The sequence below is a fragment of the Rattus norvegicus genome, chromosome 5 (genome assembly GCF_021556685.1).
Source record: "Rattus norvegicus strain SHRSP/BbbUtx chromosome 5, alternate assembly SHRSP_T2T, whole genome shotgun sequence".
NCBI classification, from domain to species: domain Eukaryota; kingdom Metazoa; phylum Chordata; class Mammalia; order Rodentia; family Muridae; genus Rattus; species Rattus norvegicus.
In genome coordinates this window covers 166,837,095-166,862,169 of record NC_141538.1, presented here as the reverse complement: position 1 = coordinate 166,862,169, position 25,075 = coordinate 166,837,095, and the positions used below count along the sequence as shown (strand labels likewise).

Below are 25,075 nucleotides of genomic sequence, written 5' to 3'. Positions count from 1 at the left end.
GATGGCTCAGCGGTTAAGATCACTAACTGCTCTTCCAGAGGTCCTGAGTTCAAATCCCAGCAACCACATGGTGGATCACAACCACCTGTAATGCCCTCTTCTGGCTTGCAGGCATACATGCAGGCAGAAAGCTGTATGGTGTATGCAAGAAAGCATGTGCATGCACACACCTGTATCACATGTACATACATACATATACACATCTGTATCACATGCATATACACATACATGCACATACATTTATTTATAATAAATATTTTTTAAAGTTTTTTGTTTTAAATAACTCAAATAGAAAGGAATAAAAACACAAAAAATGTCAAGGCACACAGTTTTAAGGATATTTTACTAATAAAAATAATTGTTAACTAAATATTTAGGTCTACCCACAGCAAAGGAAAGGGGGTTAGATGCTTGGCTCCATCAGTCAACAGGAAACCATTTCTGACAGGACTCAAACAACTTTTTTCTTTTTTTATTCCTGAAGACGGTCTTACTATGTAGCTTTAGTCAATTTGGAACTCACTATGTAGACCATGCTAGCCTTGAATTCGCACAGCTCTATCTGCCTGTCTCCTAGGCTAGCCTTGAATTCACACAGCTCTATCTGCCTGTCTCCCAGGCCCTGGGACAAAAGGTGTGCCACTACACCTGGCACTCACATCAGAGTGTGACAATGTTGATCAGCGGCAGACACAGTGAGGACAGCCTCCTCTGGGTGGGATCACGGAGCAGTTAACAACATCTGCTGAAGGATTCCATGACACAGGAGCTGGCTGATGCTAGAGACCTGAGACAGTTGACTCCAAAAACCAGACAAATTACTTACAAACTATTCTCTACACAAGGTATCTGTGTGGCTCACAAAGGAAACACACATGGGCAGACAGCTGCTGTTGAAGGGGAACAGTTTGGTCAACTCACTAGAAACACAAATACTTTACTAAGAAATCTCAAATGTTAATATAAATAAATAAAAAGGCTGGAGTAACAAGGGACTTAATCACTGTGCTTTTTTTAAAAACCTAATTTTAAACCACTTACCCTATTTTTTAAAATCTTCTCATCTCAGAAAACTTCCTTACTTTCAGGAAATATTCAGGACTTTCACCTCGAGCAGTTGAAAATCAGTTTCAACTATAAATTTTTAAAAAAATCACTCCCTACCCACTCCCTATCCAGTACCAAAGCACCTTCAAGATTCCAAAGCAGTTGTCACACATAACTCCATTTCAGAACCCAACCAGGCTGGCTGCCCTCTCTATCAAGAAAAGCCTCAGACTGGAAAACCAGAAAAGGTGTCAGCATCTCAGCTCCCATCTGGAGCCGCTCCTCGGAAAAGTTTGGAAAAAAGACCACAGGCTCAGTGGTGTTTGTGTGTAGTATAATCAATCACGCAATGGCTAGTGTGCTGGTTGAATTTCTTATGGTCCCGCCACAGAAACCTAACAAGAAACAACTCAGAGGAGGATGTAGCTGGGCTCACAGTCAGGGAAGGTACAGCCCATCCTGGTCCATGTGATGGAAGTGAGCACATGCTGCCTGCTGCACTCTGAGAGTAGACAGAGCATTGCCTAGTAAGTCCCACCATAACAACTTCTTCCAGCAGTGTCCACCCCCTAAACGATCCACACTCTCCCCAAACAGTACACCAGTAGGGAGCAAATAAATGTTCACACACACGAGCCTATAGCAGAGTTCACATCCAAACCATAACAGTTGCCATTCAATGTTACTTTTATCTAAGCACTGGGTTTTAGTGTGGGAGATTTTCATTGACGTACTTATTTTTGCTGTTGAGTACTGTACATGCTAAGCACATGTCCACTCACTGAGCCAAGCCCTAGCCATTTCTTGACTGTTTTTAAAAAATAAAGAAGCAGCTAAGCAAGCACAGTGACTATGCCTGTACTCTCAGCACCTGAGAGGTGGAGCAGTGAGGTCATACATGAGACCACATTGCCTATACAGTGAGTCCAAGAGCAGTCTGGGCTACATAAACCCCCTAAACAAACAAACAGATGGGCAATTCTTGGAAGTCCAACAACCCTTTTTTTTTTTTTTAAAGATTTATTTATTTTATTTATATATTAGTACACTGTAGTTCTCTTCAGACACTTCAGAAGAGAGCATCCCATTACAGATGGTTGTGAGCCACCATGTGGTTGCTGGGGATTGAACTCAGGACCTCTGGAAGAGCAGTCAGTGCTCTTAACCACTGAGCCATTTCTCCAACCCTTTTTTTTTTTTTTTTTTTTTTGGTTCTTTTTTTTTTCGGAGCTGGGGACCAAACCCAGGGCCTTGCGCTTCCTAGGCAAGCGCTCTACCACTGAGCTAAATCCGCAACCCCACCAACAACCCTTTCACAATAGCCAAGTATCAGACATCTTGCACATAAGATATTTACATTACTGTTCATAACAATAGCAAAACTACAGTTATGAAGTAGCAATGAAACTAATTTTATGGTTGAGGGTCACCACAACATAAAGAACTATATTAAAAAGTTGCAGCATTAGGAAGGTTGAGAACCACTGCAATAGATACAGTACTCACAGGTAAGTACTCTGTAAGCCTCTGCTTACCTTTAAATTCTTATGTATGAAAAGACCACCAGGGACTGGAGAGATGGCTCAGCGGCTAAGAGCACTGACTGCTCTTCCAGAGGTCCTGAGTTCAATTTCCACCTGAGTTCAATACATGGTGGCTCACAAGTTATGGAATTTGATGCCCTCTTCTGGTGTGTCTGAAGACAGTGACAGTGTACTCACATACATAAAAAATAAATAAATAAATCTTTTTAAAAAATCATCAGTTTTGCTCATGGTCAAAAATATAAATTAAGATAAAATACTGCACATTCATTCACCTATGAGATTAACAATTAAATGGCTATAATACTTGAGGTTTGTGAGAACATGAGAAAATCTTACAGGATAATATAGTTTTTCACTTATATTTTGGTTTTGGTGGAGTTTGGAGGGTTTTGTTCGTTGTTATCTGGGTTGTTTTGGGTTTTGGTTTTCTGTTTGTTTGGTTGGTTGGTTTGATTTTTGGCTTTTCTTTTGGTGGTTTTTTTTTTTTTTTTGGGGGGGGGAGTGAAACAGGGTCTCTCTACATAGCCCTGGCCGTCCTGGAACTCACTATGTAGAACAGGCTAGCCTCAAGCTAGCCTCAAACTCACAGATAAGCCGGCCTCTGCCTCTGCCTCTGCCTCTTGGATGCTAGGATTACAGAAACATACTACTATTCCTACCTTACAGCAGGTTTTGAAACAAAAATGCACATTCGTGAATTCAAGAAATATTCCTGAAAATTATTCCTGAGACCTGTACAAGTATATAATGATATGGACAAGAGGACAGTAAAAGGGAAAAAAAAAAATCAAAAGCATTTTCTGTATCCATCAATGTATACAAACATACAATCAAGTTATTTAAAAACCAAAACATAGATGAAGCATAATTATAAGAACTGAACTGAGAAATATCTACTTGAAATATTAAATGGGGCTAGGGATGTAAGGTAGTATCATTGGTAAAGTGCTTGCCTAATAATATCCATGAGATATTGTGTTCCACACCTAGTACCAAACAAAAACAAAGACACCAACCTAAACAAAAATACATTAAATAAAAGGCAAAAAACCAAAGCTAATGTTTAAAATGCACAAAAACCATCTGGACAGTTTTCCAGGAATGAATGGCCTATTTTTATTACATCAGCATGATTATAATGAATACATATTTTATAAGTGTAATTTGTAGCCATTAAATAAAGCGATCCACACTCTGAATCCAACTGTCCCTTCTGGTGTTCTAAGTCCCAGCCAGACCAGGTTATACTCCCTTTGAGAAGTCAGCCCAAGCATCTCTTTTCCCACCTGCTTTCAACTCAGTTTGACCAGCTGCCAGTCACAGCTTCAAATATAAATTATCTGGGTTGAAAAACTAGGCCTCCCTGAATCTACTACAGGACATTTTAAAAGAATTTTAAGATGAGAGATGGAAGGGGGGAAAAAAAATCGAAACACAATTTGATAATCCTCATCATGGAAGCAGCCAAAGTACTCAGCATGTCCCTGGATTTTGGCCTCTGTGCCTTTGCTCCACGCAATTTCCTGACTAAAATCCTCTTAGCTACTTACCACATGTCCAAATACTGCCGATCCTTCAGAACACGGGCTAAACACCGCCTCCTATACCAAATCCTCCCTGACTCCTGCAGCCAGAGATCATTCTCTTCCCTAAACCACAGCATCGCCACCTCTCAAGGTGACTTCCTCACAGAGATCCAGCTGTGTATAAGCCTTATCTTTCCATTATGGAGAAAATTCATCACAGGAGCAGCTGCAAAGGGCACAATTTGTATACTGGTTATTTCCTAGGCACCACTTCTTACATAAATTAAGTCTTATGTCACTAAAGCATAGAAAAAGGGAAGAGCAAAAAGTAACAAAAAAAATGAAAGGACAGGTTTTTACTATGTATTGAATTAGCTCATGGTTACATGTGACATAATATACAAGTAAGAAGGTTAGGCACCCTCCCTCCCTCCCTCTTCCCTCCCTATACATGCTGCCTGCCACAAAGGGAATTGCCATGACCAGTTCCTTATTTTTTAACTTTTTAAATTTTTTACTTTATTTGTATTGAGTGTTTTTGCCTGTATGTATGTCTGTGTACCAAGTTTATGCCTCGTACCTTTGAAGGACAGAAGAGGGCACCAAATCCCCTAAAACATGAGTTAGAAATGGTTGTAAGCCACCATATTGCCTAGAATTGAACTCAGTACCTCTAGGTCTATCTCATTGTGTAACTACAGCTTGCCTGGAACTCACTATGTAGAGCAGGCTAGCCTTGAGTTCACAGAGATCCACCTGTCTCTGCCTCCCAAATTCTGAGATTAAATTCAGGTGACTGTGCAAATGGCCAGGATGGTTCTGGAACAGCACTGGACAAACACAGAGGCCTTTCTGAGCTCGGTCTATGAATATTCAGGTGCCAGTACCTGTAAATAACCTCACCTCAGTTCTCAACCAGATTATGACAAGTTTCTTAATAGAGGAATGTTTTTATTTATTGAAAGAGTTGTTGTTGTTTGAGACAGGGTCTCTCTACACAGCCCTAGCTATAAACTGTGTCTATAAACCAGGCAGGACTCAAACTCAGAAAAACCAGCCTGCCTCTACTCCCAAGTTCTGAGGTTAAAGGTATGTGCTAGCACATGAATTTGCTTGCATTTGCAGGCAGGCGCACATACACACGCACGCACGCACACACACACACACACACACACACACACACACACACACACACAGACTCACATGGGTCCAGGTACCCATGGAATCCAGAAGAGGGCAATGAATTCCCTGTAGCTAAGGTTATGTCACTTGTGAGCTTTTCAATATGGGTACTCGGAACTAAGCTCAGGTTCTGTGAAAAAGCACTAAGTGCTCTTAATGACTAAGCCCTTTTACAGTCCTTAATACATGGTTTTAGGAAAGCCTTGGAGCTATAGAAAGATAGAAGCAGAAAGACTGGAATCAGGAGTTCAAAACCAACCAGATCTACCTAAGTTCCAGACCAGCTTGGACTACAAAATGAGACTGTCTTTTTTTTTTTTTTAAATATATATATATATATATATATATATATATATATATATATATATATATATATCTGTCTTCACTCACACCAGAAGAGGGCATCAGATCTCATTACTGACGGTTGTGAGCCACCATGTGGTTACTGGGATTTCAACTCAGGACCTCTGGAAGAGCAGTCAGTGATTTTTTTTTTTTTTTTTTTTGGTTCTTTTTTTTCCGGAGCTAGGGACTGAACCCAGGGCCTTGCGCTTCCTAGGCAAGCACTCTACCACTGAACTAAATCCCCAACCCCGCAGTCAGTGATCTTAACCACTGAGCCATCTCTCCAGCTCCCAAGACTGTCTCTAAATAAACAAATAAATGTCCTTAGAAATTAGAACCTAATAGCACATTCAGAACCTTGCAAGGATCAAAGTTGGCAATTTACAAACAAAAGTAAAACTAAAATTTATGACAACTCTATAACTGTCCAAAGTTTATTTGTATGCTAGGGTAAAGAAGACTATGAAAAATTATACATCTTATCTTGTAAAAACCAAAGGTACATGAGCTATGAGAAGGAAAGTTATTTGTTATCAGAAAATTTACAGTGTAGCCAGGCACTGGTGGCAGATACCTTTAATCCCAGCACTCAGGAGGCAGAGAAAGGCAGATCTCTAAGTTTGAGGCCAGCGTGGTCTACAGAGTGAGTTCCAGCTCCAGGATAGCTAGGGCTACCCAGAGAAATCATGTCTTGAACAATGAAAAAAAAAGAAAAGGGGAAGGGAGGGGAGGGGAGGGGAGGGGAGGGGAGGGGAGGGGAGGGGAGGGGAGGGGAAGAAAGAGATAAAAGAAAACATACAGCACATATATTCTAAGCAGATATGTCCCCAAAATTGTTTATGCATGGCAAAACTTTTAAAAGACCCATAAAGACCTGAACATTCTTGCAGGGCTGGAAAGATGGCTCAGCAAGGTGCTTGCTGCTCTTGTAAGAACACAAGTTCCCTTCCTAGCCCCAAATCAGGTGGCTCACAACTACAGTTCCAGTGAATACAATGTCCTCTTCTAACCTCTGCAGGCACCAGGCACAGATGTGGTACACTGGCACTTGGGAGACAGGGCAGGCCAGACATGGTTACATATAGTTCTTCTGTGTCAAGAGGAAAAGAAAATGATGTGGGGGTCAGTGAGATAGCCCGTCAATGCTAACAAACTGAATCAGACCCACGGATCCCACATGAAGGAAGGAAAAATCAAGTCTAACTTACACACAAACACCATGCCATGCACTCACCTACACACACACACACACACACACACACACACACACACACACACACACACACACATATATAATGAATGAATTAATGAAAAACATCTTTAAAAAAAATAGGGCTGGAGAGATGGCTCAGCGGTTAAGAGCACCCGACTGCTCTTTCAGAGGTCATGAGTTCAATTCCCAGCAACCACATGGTGGCTCACAACCATCTGTAAAGAGATCCGATGCCCTCTTCTGGTGTATCTGAAGACAGCTACAGTGTACTTATATATAATAAATAAATAAATCTTTAAAATAAATAAATAAATAAATAAATAAAACCATGAACATCACCTAGGTTAACTTCCAGCCTCCATACACAAACACATACACCCAACCCCCCCACCCATAACGACAAACAAACCTAGGAAATTTAAGTGAAGTTAACACATTTTTGGTGAAAATGATGAAACAGAGTAATATTTTGGTATATGACACATACTACAAAGATTACAAGAGGTCCTACCTGCTTGGTGGAATTAGAACACGGTTGGGCTGTCTTGACTACAGGTCTGTGGCAACATCAGCTTTTCCTGTGCTGTTGGCTGTGACTAAGACTGTTCACACTACATCATTAAGTAAAATACTGCCTATAGCAATGTTCCTCTAAGAGAAAATAATTTGCTTTTAAGATCTGTCCTCAAACATGTTTTCAAGGAAATGTAGAGAGGAAAAAGGAAGGCAGCCAAATCAGATGGAGCACATTGCATGATGAAAAGGCACACAGACTCTCTATGTGCACACCACTAAATTAGAGAGGGGTCTAATGTAGCTCAATTGACAGCATTTTTCCCATTCTTGATTCAAATAACTCTAGAATACATCTAATTTTAAATATGAGTCTGTAGACTGATACAATTCAAAGAAAACTCTGCCTTTAAGGGTTTATAATCTAGTGGGAGGAAACACTTAACACCAAAATACAAAGTTTGGGGATTGGTTTGGTTTGCTCTGTTTATTTTTTCGAAGCAGGATCTTGTTATGGTGGCCTTGGCGGGCTTAGAATTCATCATGAAGACTAGGCTGGCCTCAAACTGGCATCAATTTTTCTGTTTTGTCTACCACATGCTAGGACCCCATGTATATGCCACTATACTGAGCTAAACGACAACTCTTAATAAAATAAACATGAAGGTATAAAGTGACAAAATGGCTAAGAAGAAGGTTAAAGAACGTAAGAATGGGTACTAGGAGTTCAGTGTGGTGGCATGAGCCTTTAAAGCAGGACTCAGGAGACAGAGGCAGGCAGATCTCTGAGTTTGAAGCCAGTCTGGTCTACAGAGCAAGTTCCCGGTCACCCAGGGCTACACAGAGAAACCCTGTGTAGGGGAATAAAAAGAACAGGTACTAGGAAGTAGGAATGAGGAAACCATACAGGTTGGTTTGGTTTGGTTGGGGGTAGAGGGTTAGAGGGAGGAGAGTGTTTGAGACAAACCACAGGAGTTAGCTCTCTGCTTGCACAGCCAAAGCACCTTAACCCTCCAGCACTCATATATAAAGCTGGTAGCCCAAGATGAGTGACAGCCTGGCTAAACCAGCTAGCCCTGGGTTCAGGGAGAGTTTATGCCTTAGCAATGAAGTAGAGAGTAACTGAGAGAATCACCTCTGGCTCAGCCATATGCACACCAAATGCATACAAGCCCACAACTCATACAGACATAAAGAAATAAGCCAGGAACAACAAAGCAGAAAGTAAATGATACTTCAACAAGGCAAAGGTAGGGGGAAAATGATGACTGGTGAAAGGTTTTGGTTGGGTTACTCTCCTGAGAACCAGCAATAACTAGTTCTAGTTACTGTAAGGCAAGTGCCTCACGATAACAATCCATGGAGAAAAAGGGCCATCTAACTTGCCGTAACTCTCTCTCCTCTGCACTCCTGTGGTAGTTTAAAATTAAATTCACAATTTGTAAAACCTTTGAGATTTTGGTTTTCAGGTATGTGTGTTTTGTCTGCACGTGTATCTTCTGTACACCATGTGCATGCAGCAATGCCTTCAGGGGCCAGAACAGGGCACCGTATCCTCTGGAACACTGGGGTTACAGACAGTTAGTACCCACCATGTGGATACTGAGAATTGAACCTGGGACCCCTGGAAGAAGAGCTGGTGAAACCATCTCCCAAACCTCTCACAAACTTTTTGATGCTGCTCTTTTCAAGAGCTGTCACTCACTCCCTGGAGGCAGGCTCTAATTAATGACCTGATTCCAACTAGTACAATACAGTAGAAGAGATGATGCTTACCAGGCATACTAGCACAGCCATTTAATCCCAGCACTCAGGAGGCAGAGGCAGGTGGAGCTCAGTAAACTGAAGGCCAGCCTGAGCTACGTAGCCAGCTGCAAGTCAGTCAAGGCTATACAGTGAGACCCTGTCTCAAAGAAATGTGGAAATGAGTGTGGGGGCGATATATGACTTCTAAGACTAAGTCATAAAAAAGGCTGTGTTCCCAAGCTCAAAACCAAATACTATGTCATGAGCCATGCCATTAACACTATGGAGAAGGCCATGTGGCCAGAACTGGAGATTCCCTGCCCACACCAACTTGAGACATACTGGAAGCAGATCCTCCAGTCCTAGCTAACCTCTTTAACTGGAAACCTCAAGAAATCCTTGTGCAGGAGCAGCTCAGCTAAGCCACTCTCAAGCACTATGCTGCGACCATGTTCTGAGGCACTCTGAATATGCAACACACACAGCCACACAGCTCTCGGGTAGCTCGTGCCTAACATCTTATCCGCTCAGGTAGTACCAATGCTCAACAGAAACATTAGTTCCTAGCTTGTCTTCATCTCTGCAGATCTCTAGGCTTACCCTAATATTTTGTGTGTTGAAAGATTCTTGCACTGCCCACTCTAGACTTACTGCAGTTGTAGAAGCTGAAGAGATTGAACTCTCATTAGATAAGAAACCTACATAAGAGAGTAGGGTAAAAGGAAACTACTGATTTGATTCATCAGACATGAAATAAAGGTAATAGGGGTTGGGGATTTAGCTCAGTGGTAGGGCACTTGCCTAGGAAGCGCAAAGCCCTGGGTTCGGTCCCCAGCTCCGGAAAAAAAAAAGAAAAAAAATGAATGAATGAATGAATGAATGAATGAATGAAAGAAAGAAAGAAAGAAAGAAAGGAAGGAAGGAAGGAAGGAAGGAAGGAAGGTAATAAATACTGTGTTCCAATACAATCACAGAAGAACACCATGTATACTGAAAGAAAGAGCCGGGCCTTGTCTACCTTGGATGTTGCCTGAGCAACAAAGCAAAAGCAGGGTAATTATCACAACCTCTCTATTTTTTTAATTGTATTTCTAGTCAGGGATGGTAGCGTACACCTTTGATCCCAGCACTCAGGAGGCAGAGCAGACAAATCTCTATGAGTTCAAGGCCAGCATGATCTAAAGAGTGAGTTCCAGGACAGCCAGGACTACACAGAGAAACCTTACCTTGGAAAAAAGAATTTATTAGGGAGCATATGCCATAAAGTTCACAGAGAAGGCAGAGGACTTTCAGGAATCTGTTTTCTCCTATCAGCACGAATCCTGTGGATTAAACTTGAGTTGTAGTCTCTAAGCACTTTTTCTCCTCTAAGACATCTTGCTACAGTTGTGGTACCACACAACTTACTCCTTTGTTATGGAGAAAACGAACCAGTCTCAGGTCAAGACAGTATTAAATTTTACATACATATTTCAGAATATGTCCTACAGAATATTAGTATACAATAAGGTTACACACATTCTTTATATATATATATATTATTTATTTAATATATGTGAGGATATTGTAGCTGTCTTCAGACACACCAGAAGAGGGGATCAGATCCCATTACAGATGGTTGTGAGCCACAATGTGGTTGCTGGGAATTGAACTCAGGACCTCTGGAAGAGCAGTCAATTCTCTTAACCACTGAGCCATCCCTCCAGCCCCGATTACACACATTCTTTTTTGTTTTTTTTTTCCTCCCTTTTTTTTTCTCCCTTTTTTTTTTTTTTCGGAGCTGGGGACCGAGGCCTTGCGCTTGCTAGGCAAGCGCTCTACCACCGAGCTAAATCCCCAACCCCGGTTACACACATTCTTAAAGGGCAGGAGGATCCTTTTCTCAAGTTTAACTCTCTTGAGAAATCCCAACTGGATACCATGCCATTTTTAAGACTTTAATGGGCTAAGATACATTATAAATCAATCTGACTGCAGAATACTTACAACCTTGCAATTTAATAGGGTGCCTTTAGTTCAGTTAGGCAAACACTGACTTAGAAAAGCAAGTAGGTAGACAAGCATGCAGGTGAACAGATTTACAGAAAAAAGAAAAAGACAAACCTAACAAAAGGCCTCACCTAATGAAAAGATGGTATGTGCTTAGTAATGACTATGTAACTTCTTAAAACATAGTAACTATTAAACAGAATAAGCTAGAAAAGGCAACAACAACCAAAGCAGATGTCAACAGAAATGAAGATGGGAAAAATCAATAGGTCTCTAACAAAAACCAGAGAAATCGCTTTCCCTAGACCAGACATACAGAATGACTTTCACTAGCATGTCCCTGCACATGAGCTGAGAGAGAGAGGTGAGGACCTAGCCCAAGTGTAGCCCATCTGGAGGGCTGAGAGCAGCTTATGAGGTAGCCTGACCCTAAGCCCTTAGCCAACGCCCGCAATAACTAAGGGCCTATCAGATGTCTCTTGGGAAATTTTAATTACAGATAGAGTCCTTAGTGAAGTGGAAACAGCGTAACCACACAAAGGAAGCAGAGATAAACAGCTGAGTTAAGGGCAAAGAATTAGGAGGAGGGCCCTGGCTATCCAGTACTGAGCAAAATGACTTCTTCACTAAAAATCAGAGCTGGACTATTACTGCCTAACCTAACCCAGCTAGTTTTTCCCCCCCCCCCCAGCTAGCTTTAAGTAGAAACCCTGCCAGAGAGAACAGGACAGCAGGTCAACGTGATTTCAACCCTTCTGTGACCCACATAGAAAAGACATGGAGAGACAGTGAGGCAGCAGAGGGAGGGACACTGAGTCTGGGTTTAAGGAGTATCCAGGGGAAAAAAAAAACAAAACTTTTCTTCCCTGGGGAAAAAAAATAAAACTTTTTCTTCCCTGGGAAAATAAAGACTTATTGGTACTCCAAAAAAGAGTATCCAGGAGCTGAGGGCACGGCTTAGTAATGGAGCACAGGCTTAAACACAAACCAAGCCCTGGCTTCTATCACCAGCATCAATGAAAAATGAACTAAGAGGCGCCAGTTAAAATATACCTAAATGGGGCTGAAGGGATGGCTCATCAGTTACGAGCACTGGCTACTCGTTTGGAGAACCCAGGTGCAATTCCCAACAACCACATGACAGTTCATAACTGTCTATAACTCCTGTTTCAAGGGATCCAACTCCTTCATACAGACATATGCAGTCAAAATACCAATGTACATAAATAAATTATTACACACACACACAAACACACATATATATACCTAAATGATGCTTTCATACATGAAACATACTTAAACCTACAAGCCAGAGCCCCTGCACCCCATGACTCATTAATCAGAACTGCTCTAGGGTGGATATACTTCCCAGAGCCACCAGGTTCTGCCACAAAGGGAGGTTTCCCAAGCTGCCCCAGGCAGTTTATACAAGCAGTAGACAGTTTATACATGCAGACGCAAGCCTGCATTCCTGCCTATCCACACTGTCTCTGATACACACACACACACACACACACACACACACACACACACACTGCACTCTTGACACAGGAAAGGATGTCCTCTGGGAGACTGGGTGACATGTAGAGGTGCCAAGAAATGTGCCCCTACATGTTGCGGTGAGTGGATGCTGGCAAGGAACTTTTGCAGAAGAGGCTCTCAGCAGCTAAGACTGTCTCAACATGCTGCATGGCACCATTCCCTTTTGGTGAGTTCAAGCCAACAGTGCAAACACTGTCCCCTTTAGAATGGCGTCCTTACTGCTAGTCACAGCCCTTCTCTAGGGTAGTAGGCTCAAAAGATTCTGCTAAGGTGACAAAACATCTCAGGCTGCTAAAGCTCAGAGGACCAGCACCCCTGACCCCTGACGCTCACTACTCCAGCGCTGGAGGCACTGACAAACCTAGAGGTTTATACTCTGGGAGGCCTGACCTTTAAGAGCTTAAATTTCTGTTCCAATTTCCCCCAGTATTTGAAAAGACTTCCAATGTTTTATGTTCTGAGCAATCACAACATCCTAACCAAAGTCCTTAAAAGTCACATAATAACTAGTTTAAAATTAGGACATGACCATGCCTTCAACGTCAGAACAAACAGTCTACAGTGATTCCTCAAACGAGTGTTCTATGAACTAGAAATACTATTTTGTAATATAACCACATAAAGACTTCACAGAAAAGACACTGCTTATGGTTGTTAATATATTAGCAAATTTTACCAAATTAAAGACAATTCTAGCCAGGTGGTAGCACACACCTTTAATCCTACCCCTGGGAGGCGGAGGCAGGTAGATCTCTGAGTTTTGAGGCAAGCCTGGGCTACAGAGTGAATTCCAAGATAGCCAGGGCTACACAGAGAAAGCCTGTCTCAAAAGAGCAACCACAACAGACCTAATGCTGTAATCCTGGCACTTAGGAGGTAAAGACACAAAGTACAAGGAGCGTTCATGGCATCCTGAGCTACACTGAGTCTGACACTAGCCTGGCTACACAAAGCCCTGCCTCAAAAAGAAGGAAAAAAAAAAAAAAAAACTTTCTTTTTACACTGACACAAACAGATCCTTTTGCTTACACACATAAAAAAACTTTGATGGATCATCAAGATGGCTCATCTGGTAATGGAGCCTGCTTGCCTGGTAAGCCTGACAAAGTCAGTCAAATTCCCAGGACACACATGGCAGAAAGAACTGACTTCCAGAAAGTGTTCCTAACCTCCATATGTATACATGGTACCCACACAGATTAGTATGTATCCAACCATGACCCCACACGCAGTTTAATAATTTTTTTGAGAGAAAGTCTCACTATGAAGCACGACCGACCTAGAACTCACTACTACACCATACTCAGATCAAACTGTCTCTTCCTTCCTCTCAGGGGATTAAATTCAAATGCCACCACAGTTGAATAAAATGTTTAAAAAATGTTTTAAGCTTTATTTTTTTATTGAATGTGTTTGGGTGCTTTGCCTCCTTGTGTGTCTGTGTGCAGTGTTCTAAGAGGGTGTGAAGAGGGTGCCAGATTCCCTAGAGCTGGAGTTATAGATGGTAGGAAGTCACCCTGTGGAAACTGGAAATTGAATCTGGGTCCTCTGGATAAGCACCCACTACTCTTAGCCATTGAGCCATCTCTCCAACCCAAAATAAAAAATGATTAAAGGAATTTATGTTAGCAGTTTTATCTGACCCAGTTACCTAATACAAGAACATGAATTATACCTTAATTACTTGGCACAGCAACAAATTATTTATGTAAGTCACAATTCCAGGGCAACATGGAAACACACACCCATAATCTCAGCACTCGGGAGGCTGAAGCAGGCTTGCCAGGAGTTTGAGATCAACATGGGCTACATAGCCAATACCTGCCTCAAAAAAATGTATTAATTAATTATGAAAATCCAACCAAAACTCCAAGCTAGTAAATATTTGGGCATACTTGAGTTATTTGTAGTCAGATGTTCATTGAAATGGCAAAAGCAATCTTAGAAATACTGTAACGAATATTTAAATGCACATTTCTCACTTAAAAAACACTAGGATCGTGTTAGACAAGCTAAGTACAAACTAACATGCTTGCCAAAAACCACACTTAAATAGGATATGCAAAGCTTCAACTGTGGAATAACTATTAGGGTGCCAATAATTAATAATTACGCATGATTCAAGAAAAACTTCTCGAGGTTAAAATCCTATGATCAACTACAGTCTAGCGTACAGTGCTACCAGAAAACTTATACAGAACAACAGGGTAGTGCTCTCTCTCTCTCTCCCTTTATGTGTACCTGGAGGAGGGCAGGGAGAAGAGGAAGAGAGATGAAGTTCACAGCCTGGTGAACTAACAATTCACTTAAAAAAATGAATTTCCTGCTATCTTAACCTCTGAATCAATTGTAAAAGTAGCTGCCAAAAGCAGTTAGCAGGAAAGCACACAGCTCCCAAAGGAGCTCCGAATATACAACCTATTCTACTACTTAAATGCTTTACTGATTACTGAGATTTCAACAAGATGTGAAACATTCAAAACCAATCTTAGAGCAGCAGGTGTTCAGAACGTCCATGGTAGTGCTCAGCACACACGGGTCTTCGGTGCAGCTCATGTCCAGGATGCCTGTTCTAGCACCTGACCCTGCTCTTCAGTCCCAGCCCAACATTATGGACATTACTGCAGGGTCTGGTGTGGATACTGTCTTGCTTTTTAAAAACTTGGTTTACTGCCCGCTAAGTGAAAAGACACTGGGATATTTTACTTCTTGATTTAGTTAACCTTTTTAGCCTAAATTGGCTTCTGGATACTCCAGTCTGTTTTCAACAAACACTGACAGAACCTACACTGAACTGAAGCTACCTGAGTATTTTCCCACTAAATAAATACATTTGAAACATTCACACTGCACTGTAAAAGGTGCTCAACCTTAGGCACTATGTATCAAGCTTTCAGAACTAAAATGAACCAGCAATGGCTTTAAGAATGACCAGTCTAGAATAGACGTTTACAGCTACAACCCTCTCTAACTGGTCATTGCACTCATGATGATAAACTCATGGGAGGCATTTATCAACAGATTATTTATGAAATCGCACATACATTCAGAAGACTCTGCTATTCATAATCTTCTGTGTTAATCTGTATACACAGTCAAATTTTGCTAGCCTCTAGTTTATAAAAAAAAAAAAAAAAAAAAAAAAAAAAATGAAGGCCCAAGCCATTCTTCAGGCTTGTTTATTAATACTGACATGACTGTTGAAAACAGTATGGGATACTGCACCACTAGCTACACAGATCTACTGATTTCAGTGAGAGTCCTCAGCCCAACCTCTCTTCAGCCTCTTTGGCAGGGAATGGATGTTTAAATCCCAGAGGAAATCTCTGATGCTAGGATTTTACTTTCCCTAAGTTTATTTTTTTAATGATACCAAAATGTTCCTAAAGAGCTGCTGGTGTATACAGTCTCCTACACCTGGAGTGCAAATGAGTCCCTATTCCGTTTTCTAGTTTAAGACAAAATACAGTTCTCACAAAAAGAAAGAGCATCAATTCAAAGGAGTCCTTGCAAGTCACAATGTGAAAATACCCCTGATAACAGAACAAATTAATGTCGAGACACAGCCAATAACACAATGAGGCTGCAGTGCGAGTGCGCCTGTCAAAGGGCATCTGTATTAGCAGCCTGGGGAAGTGGCATTTGCAGAAAGGCACAGCGGCTGTGTTTAAAAGAAAATCATTAAGCCTCAGCCGTTAATCCCCTCCCCCATCCTCTTCACTGGATCGTCAAAGCAATTAACCAGTAGAAGGTGCTATTCTGCAACCCACATGTATTCACACTAACCTCCATCCTTGGCCCAGAGCAGGATTTAGCCAGGTGGACTCTCAGCCCTGTCCAGCATTCCAAAGGGCCTCTACCAAAGCCCCTAGCCAGAAAACCAGATCTTTTCTTAAAACACTGTTGAGGGAAAAAACTATATTGATAAGTCAAGCACCATCAATCAATAGACACACACACACACACACACACACACACACACACACACACACACAAACACTGCTACATATTAACCTCAAATACAATCTTTATCACTGTAACTGAGACAACCTATTTCTACTTAGAAAGGCCCTGGTCACACTCAGCAAAAGAAAAAAAAAAAAAAAAAATCAAGTGAACAAGAACAAACCTGTCCCTCACAGAGTCTGGGGTTTCGAGGAAGGGAAGGCAGAGAGTGTAAGGCCATGGCAGAGTTTATCTTTACACAGAAAAGCAAGCAACAAAAGGCAGGGCTACAAAGGCAGGGAGGGAGACAGGAGTCTTCCTAACGTGTTCCAGAGTGTCCTTTAGTGTCCCATGCACTCATCTGCCTTGCAAGATTGCAAAAAAAAAAAAAAAAAAAAGCAGACGTGCAATGGGTGAAAGAAAACTAAACAGGAAAAGCACCTTCCCATCCCCCATCTTCTCTCCTCCCTCCCCAAAAGAGCTGTGTTTGTGCAGACCTAGTCCCAAATATGGGAGTGAGAGAGAATGAATGTCTGTATGGAAGAACAATAAGCCCTCAGCCTGGTGTTGTGTGTGTGTGTGTGTGTGTGTGTGTGTCTGTGTCTGTGTCTGTGTCTGTGTGTCTGTGTGTGTGTCTGCTTCTGTCTCTTCCCTTCGACCTCAACAACAGAGAGAATTGGAAGTCAAGCTTTCACCCAGACTAGGCCATCAAAGATGGTTTGTAATTTAGGGTGGAATTAACTCGGCAAATCCATTGAAGGAGATATCTAGCCAAAGATGATTTTATTATTGTATAGATCCAATCCTCTCTCTCCCCTCCCCCATCAAACTGAGACTAAAGAAACCAGTGTACACCAGACAAAAAGGTCTCTCTTTAAATGGAAAGCGATTATAAAAGCTGTTTGAAATCTAAACCTAGGATGTATTCGTTTGAGCTGCACTAAATGTCTGTTTTGCAATGCACCAAGTTCACACTCACTAATCTGTTTTGTTTTGTTTTGTGTTTTAAGAATTGCTTTGCAGAAGGCTATTTCAAGATTCACACAAAACTACTTTTTCAAATCCACCTTAAAATAGCAGCACATACTGAAACATTTAAAGCACCCAGTTTCTCAAGGGCACATTCTGCTGAAATCAATGTTTGAAGTCTGCAATCAAAAAAAAAAAAAAATGTAAGCAAACCTTGGAAAAGAGACAGAGGATAATAACTATTCAACAATGAATCATTTTCTTTTCCTTTCAACAACTTCTCAAGCAAACAGTTTCAAAGGAAACCTGCGATACTACCTTCTCCCCATAACCCAAAATATAAAATCAAGAGGGCACCCTCTTTCAGACAGCAGAACTTAAATCAGGACAGAATTCCATGCCGCTGCAAATGGTATTTGGTTCCATAATTTTGGAATCACAGAGCTTCAGTAGAGACTTGAGAACACAAAGGGGGAACCTTCCTCCTAATGTGAAAACGAGACTTTAATGAGTCAGTTCCCAGACCCCCACATTCACAAATATCCAAGAAATGCACAACCTCTCACAGTTGAGCTGCTCGGCTAGTGGCATGTAACAGTTTAACCTTAGACTAGTGAGAGCGTGCCTAAGAAGCCAAGAGAGAGCAGGGGTCAAGAGGCACGTTGTACAGTCAGTCACCTGGCCCGCACAGGACCAAAGGCAGCGTCCGGCCCATGGTTCCCCGAGGGCAGGTCTCCATTCTCACCCTCTGCTTTCCGCCTCAGCTTTCCCGGTCGAGCCCCACCGCCCACCAGAGCACCCCGACCCCGGAATGAGGGGCCGAGGAAGGCAGCCCGCGGCGCGGCGCGGACAACTTGGACACTTACCTTCCCCTCAGACGCTACACCATCAATGAGAGGGGTGGCGGCCGGGCTCCGGGGAAAAGTGCAGGGACCGGGTGGGAGGCCGCAGGGACCGGCGGCGGACCGAAGGCGGCGGGCGCGGGGCCGAGGGAGCCGGCCCGCGGGGATGCGACGCCGGGGGGCTGCGGGGCTTCCCTGCCGGGACTTCGACCTCCTCGGGTGGGCCAAGCCTTCAGCAGTGGGAGCCCAGGACCATGTCTGGTTTTGTGGATTTTTTTTTCCCCCAGAGGGCGAGAGGCTCCCACAGGAGGATGGTAGATGTTTTTTTTTTCCTTCCCTTCAACCAGGAGAGAAAACGAGGCGGAGACAAGGTGGGGAGCGCGTGAGGGGACGAGGCGCGGGGAAGAAGGCGGGGACCGAGGCCCGGAGGGGCTAGAGGCTGCGGAGCGCGGGGGGCGGCTCGCGAGCGTCTGTGGGAGCAGCGGCACCTCCGCGATGGTGGCGGAGCCGCGGGGCTGCTGCGCCGACCCGCCGCCCACTCCGCGCTCGGGCCCGGCCCACCTCGCAGTATCGAGCGTCTCCATTGGTGCGTCTGGACGTGACGCCCGCGGAGAACGGACCAATAGGAGGCGGAAGGCGGGCCTGGGGGCGGGATGTTTGCTCCGGCTCTCTTCCATTTTCTTTTTTTTTTTTTTTCCTTTTTTTTTCTTTTTTTTCTATTTTTCCGCTCTCTCTTTTTTTTCCTTTTTAATAAAATGAGCAGAAGGCAAGGCAAGGGGAGAGGCCAGGATTTGGTGGCAGCGCGGCCCGGCCCTTGGTGCGCGCTCCGGGCGGCGGCCGGAACCAGTGCAATGGGCTCCCCGCCCCAGGCATGGCTTTGTGCCTGGCCTGCCCTGCCAGGCCGCAGGCAGAGCTCCCAGAGGCTAGCCCTGGACTGACCCTCCCGAGATGGTCTACCTCAAGTGGTCAGGTCTCGGGTGGGCTTGGCGACTGTCCACTTGCTCTTGTTACTACCAGAGTCATAATTTGCTTTTTTCAGTCATTTAAGAGACAGATTCCTACCCCTTGAGGTCCAAGGGGAGCTACAGAGTGTTGGATCCGAAGTATTTGCTCTGATGTGCAATTCATAATGTTTTTAGAATAATGTGTGACAGAAACCGAATTGGGAAAAAAAAAGCCGAATTGGGAAAATGTGCTGCTTATTTGATAAGAATAATAAAAGCCTCATTAAGTACTGAACAACAGAACTCGAGGGATGGCACAGTGGTTAGGAACACATACTGCTCTTTGCAGAAGACCCCAATTTGGTTGCCAGCACCCACATCAGGCGGCTAAAGCTGCTTGTAACTACAGCTCTAAGGAATCCAACGCGGGCTGGGGATTTAGCTCAGTGGTAGAGCGCTTACCTAGGAAGCGCAAGGCCCTGGGTTCTGTCCCCAGCTCCGAAAAAAAGAACCAAAAAAAAAAAAAAAAAAAAAAGGAATCCAACGCTCCTCTAGCCTCCATGTGCGCAAACCTACACATACACACACACACACACACACACACACACGGTTTTTAAAAATTAGTAATAAAGAACAGACCGTAACGTAACAACAGAGTTTTTTAAAGAGAGCAGTATCTGTGCTGTGATGGGGGAGGGGAGGAGGCATGGAATAGCTTCACCGAGGCCTGGTGGCTCTTACCTGCTATCTTAGCACTGGAGGGCCAGAGGCAAGAGGATCTTAATTAAAGGTTAAGGCCTACCAGGTCTACAAAGTGAGTTTCAGGCCAGTCAGAGCTACATATGGAGACTTTGTCTCAAAACATGCCAACAAAAAAGGAAAGGGAAAAGGCCAAACATCACCTTTAAAAAGTATTACTATAGGGGTTGGGGATTTAGCTCAGTGGTAGAGCGCTTGCCTAGGAAGCGCAAGGCCCTGGGTTCGGTCCCCAGCTCCAAAAAAAAGAACCAAAAAAAAAAAAAGGGGGCTGGGGATTTAGCTCAGTGGTAGAGCGCTTACCTAGGAAGCGCAAGGCCCTGGGTTCGGTCCCCAGCTCCGGAAAAAAAAAGAACCAAAAAAAAAAGTATTACTGTATCCCCACTACACTCAAAGACATACTCACCATGTGTGCCACACACTATAAGCCTGAGTCAGGGCAAGCCAAATGCTCCTGTTCTATTTAATATAATTTATAAGATGGAGGGGGTTGGAATCCTAATTATAATTACCAGTTTTTGAAATGCGTATCATGTTTACTGCTTTCTTTCACAGACTCTGGCATGAATCCAGGGCGAATCATCAGCCTATTGTTACTTTGTTAATATTCTATAAATGCTTATTGGTGTCCTCAAACCATACACTCTTCTTGGAGGAGTTAAGGTCTGTATATAATAAAATAATTAAGGGATACGGCATGGCTTAAAATAATTTACCCATCTAGTTCAAATAAAGGGATAATTTTCTCCTTGGAATGTCTATTCAGATTATAATTTCCACATCCAAAAGTTCCTTTTAAGAATAATTTCAACTAACAGATGTCATTGAACTTTGTGGCCCAAGAGATCTGAAAGGAAATGGGGTCTTCTTTTTCAATTTAACATTTTTTTTCTTGTAAGGGGTATGTGCATGCTAGAGTGCTCCTGTGGTGATCACAGGATGGCTTTCAGGGGTCTTTGGGTCTCTACTCCACAGACTCCGGGTTTGCAGTTGAGGTGGTTAAGCCTGGCGCCAAAAGCCCACAACTAAGCCTTGCTACACCTTTCAACAAGAAAAGAAAATTCTCAAGCGCAAGGCCCTGAGTTCGGTCCCCAGCTCCAAAAAAAAAAAAAAAGAAAAGAAAAGAAAATTCTCTCCTTCCAAATAAAATGAGGGGCTAGAGAGATGGCTCAGCTGTTAAGAGCACTGACTGCTCTTCCAGAGGTCCTGAGTTCAGTTCTCAGCAACCACATGGTGGCTCACAACCATCTGTCATGAGATCTGATGCCCTCTCTTGTGACAGTGTACTTCTATATAATAAATAAATAAATAACAAATCTTTTCAAATAAAATGAGATCCTGGATCTAGAGAGCTGGCTCAGTGTTTAAAAACATTTGCCGCCGCTCTCCCAGAGGTCTGGAATATGGCAACCATGTAGGGCAGCTCTCCGAGTGCAGGGAACTTCTGCTCCCGGGTCTCTGACATACTCCTCTGGCCTCTGCAGCACCTGCACACGTCTGTGCATTCATACATGAAGCAACACAAACATATATGATAAATTAACAATGGCTAAAAAGAAAAATGGGGAGGCTAGCTGATGACTTTTATTTTTTATAGCTGACTAAATTTTTCAGTGAGTAAACTGCACTCAATCGACCTGGTGGGTAGGGATGGAGCTGATTAACACTGCATAAGAATAATGAAAGACAAAACTAATTAGATTGCAGGAGAATCTAGCAAAAATCTGTGTATAGGGGTTGGGGATTTAGCTCAGCGGTAGAGCGCTTGCCTAGGGAGCGCAAGGCCCTGGGTTCGGTCCCCAGCTCCGAAAAAAAGAGAAAAAAAAAAAATCTGTGTATATAGGTATGCTCCTTTTTGTTTGTCGGATATCTTGTAGTCCAGGACAGTGTCATGGAGAAAGGCCTTGAAATTCCTTTTTTAAATATGTATTAACTGGCCAGGCATAAAGTGTGTATCTTTAATCACAGCACTAGGGAAGCAGAGGCTGGTGGATCTCTGTGAATCGAGGCCTGCCTGGTCTACACAGTGAGTTTCAGAACAGCCAGGGCTATATATAGAGAGACTCTGTCTCAATAAAAATCCAATAAATAAATAATGATTTACTCCTTGTATATACATGTACGTATTTATGTGTTAGGGTGCATGCACGCCACAGCATAAATGTCGAAGTCAGAGGACAAACTCAGCTTTTTACATGGGTTCTGGGCATGTGGTGGTTTGAAGGAGAATGGCCCCCATAGAATACTTGGTCCCCAGTTTGAATTGTTTGAGAAGGATTAGGAGGTGAGGCCTTCTTGGAGGAATGGGCTTTGAGGTTTCAAGTCTCTACCTGTTCCCAGTGTGCTCCCTGTCTGCTTCCTACCTGTGGAACAAGGTGTGTCCTCTCAGCTGTCCCTACCCCCATGCTTTTGCTCCACCATGATGCTAAACCTCTGAAACCACAAGCCTAACAAATTCTTTCTTCTAGAATGCGTTATCACAACAATAAAAAAATTACCTAAGACAGTCATCCGAACTCAGTCTAGCACAGCAAGTGACGTTTACTCCCCGAGCCACCTCACGGACGGACAGACCTTGGAGTTCTGATCCTCCTGCTTCCACCTCCTAAGAGTTGGGAGTTGGGGCCTTTTTTATTAACAGAGATGTGCACGTAGGTAGAAATATCTGAATTCCCCATAATTGTAAAGCACAATATGCTACGGGGTCATAAAATTAGCAAACGAGGCCTATTTAACGGGTGAAAGAACTGTGGTCCTGCTACAGAGCCAAATGGTGCACACTTCCCTCCTAGGACCTCAGAGTCTGATAATGAAATAACCTTTCCGATATGAACAGCTATGAAACCGTGACTGAGAGCTCACTGTGCCCCAAGCGCCGTGCCCAGCGTGTTATGTTCTTTTGCCCACTTAGTCCTGACAACAGCCATGAAGCCTGTTACCTTCACCTTCACCTGTTAAAGGTCAAGGAAGGAGGACTTAAGGAAGTTAGATAATTTGCGGAAGGTTGAAGAGGTGAAACATCTAGTAGGGATTTTTTTTTTTCATGTGAAATTAGAACATTTTTCCTCGTTCTCTTGAAATGGGAATGATTGTTATTATGGAACCAAAAGCATCAAAGACTTCGTTAGTTTTATTACCTCGATACAGGCCAGCCTCTGTTGTTGTTATCACTGTTGTTGGATCACTTAGCGCAAGCTGCCTTTGAACTCCCCAGGTACCTAGAAAGGACCGTCACACACCCCCTAAGAAGTGATTTTTAAAGGCCCTTCTGTTCTTCTTTTTATATGTACGGACGTTTTGTCTGTGTGTATGTCTAGGAACCACTTGCATGTCTGGTGCCTGCAGAGGCTGGAAGAAATTGTCAAACTGTCTGAGACAGTTACAGACAGTTGTGAGCTGCCACGCGGGTGCTAGAAATCAAACCTCTGGGAGAGCAGCTGGTGCTCTTAACTACTGAGCCATCTCCCCGAGAGCCATTTCTTTGAATTTACTTTTGTGCACACAGAAATCAAATCAGAGCTATAGTCCTACACACAGAGAGACATATATGACATAAAAGTAGGAAGGACAGTGATTAGAAAAAAGAAAGGGACCTGCTGCTGGGAGAGCATGAGAAGGCAGGAGGTCACAAGGGGGGGGGGGGCTGGGTAAATATAATCAAAGGACAGGGGGTATGTCTATGAAAATGTCATAATGAGGGGGCCAGAGGGATGGCTCAGAGGCTAAGATCATTCCTGCAGAGGACCTGGACCCAGTTCCCAGCACCCACATCGCAGCTCATAATCATCTGTAACTCCAGTTCCAGGGGCTCTGATGACCTCTTCTGAGCCTCAGAGACACTAGCATGCCTGTGGTGCACAGACATATTTGTAGGCAAAACACTCATACACGTAAAAATAAATACATCTAAAAGAGGTCTTTTTTTTTTTTCGATTTTTTTTTTTTATTAACTTGAGTATTTCTTATATACATTTCAAGTGTTATTCCCTTTCCTGGTATCCGGGCAAACATCCCCCTCCCTAAAAGAGGTCTTAGAGAGAGAAAGAAGGTATCATAACGAGGGGCTAGAGAGAAGACGCAGGACTTAAGGACACTTAGCACTTTTGCAGGAGACCGGAGTTCAGTTCTTAGCACGTGAGCAGCAGCTCGAAAGAAGTCAATAACTCCAGCTCCAGGAGACTGAGTGCCCTCTTCTGACCTCCAAGAGCTCCTGCGAGAGCTCACATACACACATATGAGTAAAGTTAAATAATTTCTTTAAAAGAAAATAAAATGGAACCCACCATTTTTGGATGCACGCTGACATTGATTTAAGCTGAATGTGGTAGCACGCAACTGCAATAACAGCACTTAGGAGGCGAAAATCGGAGGATCCCAACCTTAAGACCAGCCTGGGCCAACATGTGGAACCCCTGTTTAAACTAGAAAGGGAGGGGGGAGGGAAGAAGGGAGGAGGGAGGAGGAAAAAGTATAACAGTCAGTATCCTCCGGCATCACTTGACAGGATCTAGCATCACCTTTGAAAGGGGTACAGTGTTAGTGACTTCCTGGTGACCAATGCTGCCTCCTTAGGAGGCAAACTGACTTTGCTTGTGAGGGATTATTGAAATTAGGTTAACTGATGTGGGAAGACACACCCTCCCCAGACTGGGATGCTTGCCCTGGTCTGGGATGCTTGAACTGAAAGAAACAGAGAAAGTGAGCACCAGCATTCATCTCTCTCTCTTTGCTTCCCTACCGTGGGTGCAGCTCAAACAGACTGCCTCAAGCTCCTGCCACCATGGAATCCCAGCATTCCAACTATGCTCCCGGAACTGTGGGTCACGATGAACCCTTTCTCCCCAGAGTTACTTTGGTCAGGGTCTTTTACCAAAGCAAAGAGAAAGGTGACTAGTAGCATAAGGTAAATCCCAATTGATAAAAATGTTGGTCATGGGCTGGAGAGATGGCTCAGTAGTTAAGAGCACTG

General features: G+C 43.2%; 1 protein-coding gene across 6 annotated transcripts in view; it reads right to left on the bottom strand.

Annotated features, from left to right (window-relative positions):
* Positions 1–18,878, bottom strand: part of Rere (arginine-glutamic acid dipeptide repeats) — a 329,621-nt gene extending 310,743 nt beyond the window's left edge. For 5 of the 6 annotated variants that reach the window (XM_087660099.1, XM_087660101.1, XM_087660102.1 and 2 more), the window contains exon 1: positions 18,431–18,878. The gene's annotated coding sequence lies outside the window, so the exon portion shown is untranslated. 6 annotated transcript variants of the gene reach the window in all.
* Positions 18,879–25,075: the final 6,197 nt, after the last annotated feature.